The 5,195-nt window shown below is 37.5% G+C and overlaps 1 pseudogene across 1 annotated transcript; it reads left to right on the forward strand.

The window, feature by feature from the left end:
• The first annotated feature begins 681 nt into the window (after positions 1–681).
• Positions 682–4,807, forward strand: LOC146558368 (cytochrome P450 2K1-like; annotated as a pseudogene). Its single transcript, XR_014888686.1, has 8 exons — positions 682–890; positions 997–1,159; positions 1,243–1,411; positions 1,478–1,484; positions 1,912–2,053; positions 2,221–2,402; positions 2,747–2,888; positions 2,962–4,807. The product of XR_014888686.1 is annotated as a cytochrome P450 2K1-like (transcript).
• Positions 4,808–5,195: the final 388 nt, after the last annotated feature.

Below are 5,195 nucleotides of genomic sequence, written 5' to 3' on the forward strand. Positions count from 1 at the left end.
AAGTTAAAATAACAAAAAAGATCCTGTTGTTTATTCAAAAAGTTCATGCAGGTAAATGACATATTTCACAACATGTGTTAAAAAACTGCTTTAAAAAATTAAAATCTCATTGTGTTAAAATCAGGGGGTTGAATTTGTTTATTTAATTTTATATTGTTAAGAATCAACATTTTGTCAATGATCTATGAAGTCAGAATGAGGTCACCTGAGATCTACTACTTTTGTCTCTGCCCACTTACATGAAATCACAGTATCCCCATTTGAGTAAAGGTTCTCAGTGAGGAAGCATCAGTTCATCATTTCAATATGATTATTTCTCCTGTTCAGGGGTGTAACATCAGTACCATTCAGGACTGTGAACCATCTCCAGAGGAAGATAAGATATCTGGAGATGGTTTCTAAGAATTTATTTTTTAACTTTTAGAAACATTTTGTGAATATTTTAAAAAGCAAAGCCCTACTTTTCTGATTCACATGAAAAGTTTAGACACTGATCGAAACACCGCCTTACTCAGTAATGATTTACTGCTTTACTACTGAAGCTTCCCAATGTTTATTCTATCCCCCTTGTACTGGCTTTCCAGTTTGGCCGCCAAAGTGATGTGCTGACGTGTTTCATCCAAAATGATGAGTCACTGAGGCTCTAAAGTAAAAGGTCTCCTAATGGTTTGTTTCACAGCCATGGGGATATTAGATGTATTTCTCCATTCCCTCAGTTCTGCCTTCTTGTTAGGGGCACTGACAGTCATCCTCCTTGTCTATTTCATCATCACTCCAAGCTTCAATTCTCAAAAAAAAAACAAAAGGGTCCTCCAGGACCCAGACCACTTCCTGTGCTGGGGAACCTGCTACAGTTGGACCTGAAAGGACCTTACAAAACATTGCTGGAGGTGAGAAAGTAATTGAACTATGCTGCAGATACAGTTCTCCAGGCAGCTTTTTAGCGTTGGTTTCTTTGATGTGTGTGAAAATATGATCATATTCTGTTTTTCTTAGTCATCCAAGAAATATGGATCAGTCTTCACGGTTTATCTGGGTCCAAACAAAGTGGTGATTCTGGCAGGATACAGGACGGTGAAGGAGGCACTTGTTGACTATGATGAAGAGTTTGGAGACAGAAGCCCAACAAACATTGCACATGAATTAACCAAAGAGCATGGTAAAGGAATAATATTATTTCTTAAAATCTTTTAGCTTTTTTTCTATTTTGGTACTGTCAAACTAAAATATGACCACTCTCAGGAGTTCTGTGGTCCAATGGTGACTCATGGAGAGAAATGAGATGCTTTGCATTGACTAAACTGAGAGACTTTGGAATGGGCAAGAGAGCATGTGAGGACAAAATAATTGAGGAATGTCAACATCTCATTGAAGTATTTAAGAAATTTAAAGGTAAAAAATTATCACATTTGTTTGAACTGAATTGAATTAATGGTCCAATTACTTATACTGACTGTATGTGTTTGTTTTGCTACAGGAGAAGCGTTTGATACTATACTATACTATACTATATATATATATATATATATATATATATATATATATGTATATATTAAGTCCTTGTGTTGCTTTTTCTTTTAGTAAACCTTTAGCTTAAAATGGCTTCATGAGAGACATCTGCTCCCTCACAGTCCATGAAAAAAGTCTTCTGTACTCTCGTAAAGGGTATTCTCACGAGACACTAGCTCTTACACTTTACACGTGTACATTTCAAATAAAGACATTTCAACACAAACTATATGTACATTAATGAAATTATGTAGCTTATTATAAATCAGTCATCTATGTCATGAAATCTACACAGAACATTTTAACAGCATTTACAATGTTTCTTTTTCTACTGTCCAACCCCCATCCAATTTTGGGATTAGGATGATTTGAGTGACTTTGCTGTTAAATGTCTATGTGCAGGAATCTGGGATTACCAACAGTCACTTCCATGATGATAATCTTCTGATAACAGTCATGAATCTGTTTGCTGCCAGCACTGAGACAACATCAACTACACTGAGATGGGGACTTCTGCTAATGGCCAAATATCCAAAGATACAGGGTGAGGAGCTCAAATAATCCACAACTTGAATACACTTTTACTGGAAATCAAATGACACATGTGACAAGAGCAATATCACAATAATCGTACATTTATTGAGTATGGTGGAGTGTTACTGTTACTCTAATAGGGATCAAATGTGTCCACTACTCTTGTTCATACTCTAGATGAGGTTCAGGAGCTGAGGAGGGTCATAGGAGACCGACAGATGCAGGTTGCTGACAGGAAAAACCTTCCCTTCACTGACGCCGTCATCCATGAGACACAGAGACTGAGCAGCATCGCCCCCACTGCACTTCCTCACAAAACCACCCGAGACATCACTTTTCAGGGTCACTTTATCGAGAAGGTAAGACTAATTGCTATCTATTCAAAGCTGCCTGGCACTGAGCCAGTAAGTTTTGAAATAATGTAACTACATCCCACATCCTGTGTCAACTCTGAGTTGAAGTGCCAAAGTTGTAAAGCTACAAAAAACACAAATGCAGACAAAAAGAGTAAAAATGAGTGGGAACAGTTGTTATCAGTTTACTGAGTGCACAAAACAGAAGCTTGATGCCATCTTGGACGGGCAATCACAGGAATACGGGAAAGTTTGAAACTGAATCCAAATCAAAAGTATGTGCTGTTTTTATGTGTTGTCTTAGTACGTTTTGTACTTTGTGCATCTCTGAAATCAGCTGTTATCTGCAGGGAACCACAGTGTTTCCTCTCTTGACATCTGTCCTGCATGATCCAAGTGAGTGGGAGAGGCCTCACAGCTTTTATCCTGCTCATTTCTTGGACAAAGAGAAAAAGTTTGTCAAGCGAGATGCCTTCATTCCATTTTCTGCAGGTTTGTGAGCTCAGCCATTACCACTGAGGTACATCTCTTCACAGGACAATTGATTATTATTCATCTCTTGCAGGTCGCAGGATTTGCCTCGGAGAGAGTCTGGCCAGGATGGAGCTCTTCCTCTTCTTCACCACCCTCCTACAGTGTTTTCGTTTCACACCTGCACCTGGAGTTTCAGAGGATGAATTGGATCTCACTCCAGCTGTGGGCATTACTCTCAGCCCTTCACCTCACAAACTGTGTGCTGTTTCCAGAATGTGAGGAACAGATGTTCTCTAAAAATATATGTCTCCTGGTTAAAAGATTCACCTCAGTTTATTCCAAAATGATCTGACCCCAGTTGTGGGCATTACTCTCAGCCCTTCGATTCACAAATTATTTGCTGTTTCCCGTTTGTATGCCCTGTGAAAATAAATCAGCCTAATTTTTTTTCAGAATATTGCCTTCTGTGTCCTTTATTTCAGAGTCACTGATTTACAAAATGTTTAGTTCATTTGTTCCTTTTTGTTTCAAGGTAATTTTATTAGCCCAGTCTCATGTAGGTAAAGATGTGACATTTGCCTGTTTGCTTTAGAATAGTCTCTGAGTAGCTGTCTGTAAAGTTTTGACTGACAATAAAGGCAGAATGTTTTGATTATCTAAAAATGCTACACCAGCACATGTATCATTTTCTCCCTTGCTCATAAAGATGTAACATGTTAAAGGTTTTTCTCCACAATAAAGATCAAATGCTGCAACAGTGTACGTCATACCCATTACTGCCCTCTCTAGATCATTTTGATAATTCAAACTGTCCAGACAACGCTGTGTGTATCCTTCCCAAAGGAGGACTCCTTCACTTTTCTTAGCAAATACCCACAATGCTGTAGAGGTTTACAGGTGGGTTGACAAAACAATATTATTATTGTTAGCATTGTTGGTCAGCCATGTCTGGGTGAGCGTGGAAGTACTGACCTTATTTTGAGTTTGATTCCATAAAAAGTGACAAAAACATTAGTGTCCGTTGTGCGTGGGAAGAAAACGTCTTTTTACAGCGGAAAAAAAAAATTCCTAAACTTCCAAGCAAGCACCGAGTGCGCTACGACGTAATGGGAAACTCACAAAGAAACTCGCGGATTCTTCAACTGACTGCTGCGGCACACCTGCACCAGGGTAAACCTCCGCCTACCCCACTCCTGCTTTACAGGTGAAAATAGAGCAACAGGACCACTAGTCTTTGACTTTATTTATTTTCTGCTGGGTTTTACTTGCATCTATTTGAAAGACTGAGTGTAAACACAAAAAATATTTTATTTTATTTGCTGGAATCTGCAGAAAATAGGTTTAAATATTAAACAAATTTCTTCCAGTCAGAGAATGTTGCATATAATTACATTTTTGATTGATGCATAAAGATAAAAGATTAAAACTGATAAAACAAGTTTTAAAAAGAGACTTTTCCATTTGATTACATTTTGTATGATGGATTATGCAGAAAAAGTAGAATTGGGCTGAAAGATCTATTGCTTTATCACCTATTCAGGTTGTAAATCGTGTTTTTAAAAAGTAACTAAGTAATTATTACTTTTGAAAATAAGTAATCAGTAAAATAATGGGATTACTTTTTTGGGGAAGTAATCAGTAATTAGTTACTGATTACTTTTTTCAAGTCACTTGACCAACACTGGTCTTAAATAGTTTTATTTTTATTCGGTATCTACAATTTGAATCAATTGTCAAAATTGCTGAAATCAAGCAAAGCACATTTACACTCATAAACCTGTATGTATCAGAAAACAGACAAAGAAGATTAGCTTGGCAGCAGGATAAAAGTAAACAGAACAATAATATAAAATAATAATGACAATAGTAGTGATAGAAAGTCCAAGGACGGTTATTTGCCATTAAGGAGACAAGATGCAGTAGGGATAAAAGAAACCTGGAGTCTTTTAGTCTTCCTCAGAGGTACTCTAAAACGATGACCAAAGAAAAAGTGGGAAACAGCTAAACATGAGAGGTTTTTGGACAAAGTTGGTGTTTTTTCCAGTGTTTAAGCACTGCTTCCAGCCAAGAGTGATACAATATATGCCCTATAACTGCAAGGCTAATATTGTTATCTTTTTACAAAAAAAAACAGCTAACTATGAGAGGTTTTTGGACAAAGTTTGTGTTCTCCATTCTTTAAAACACCAGTTCGAGCACCGTTTAAGCACCGGCACCGTTTCAAAAGTACCGGTTTGGTACTGGTATCGGATAAAACCTAAACAATACCCATCCCTACCTGCCATCAATGACCCTGTACACCAGCTCATTACCTCTGTCCCCTCA

Source organism: Mchenga conophoros, linkage group LG15 (genome assembly GCF_057382185.1).
Source record: "Mchenga conophoros isolate Kocher_MC1m ecotype Shallow Benthic linkage group LG15, M_conophoros_male_GT1.1, whole genome shotgun sequence".
NCBI classification, from domain to species: domain Eukaryota; kingdom Metazoa; phylum Chordata; class Actinopteri; order Cichliformes; family Cichlidae; genus Mchenga; species Mchenga conophoros.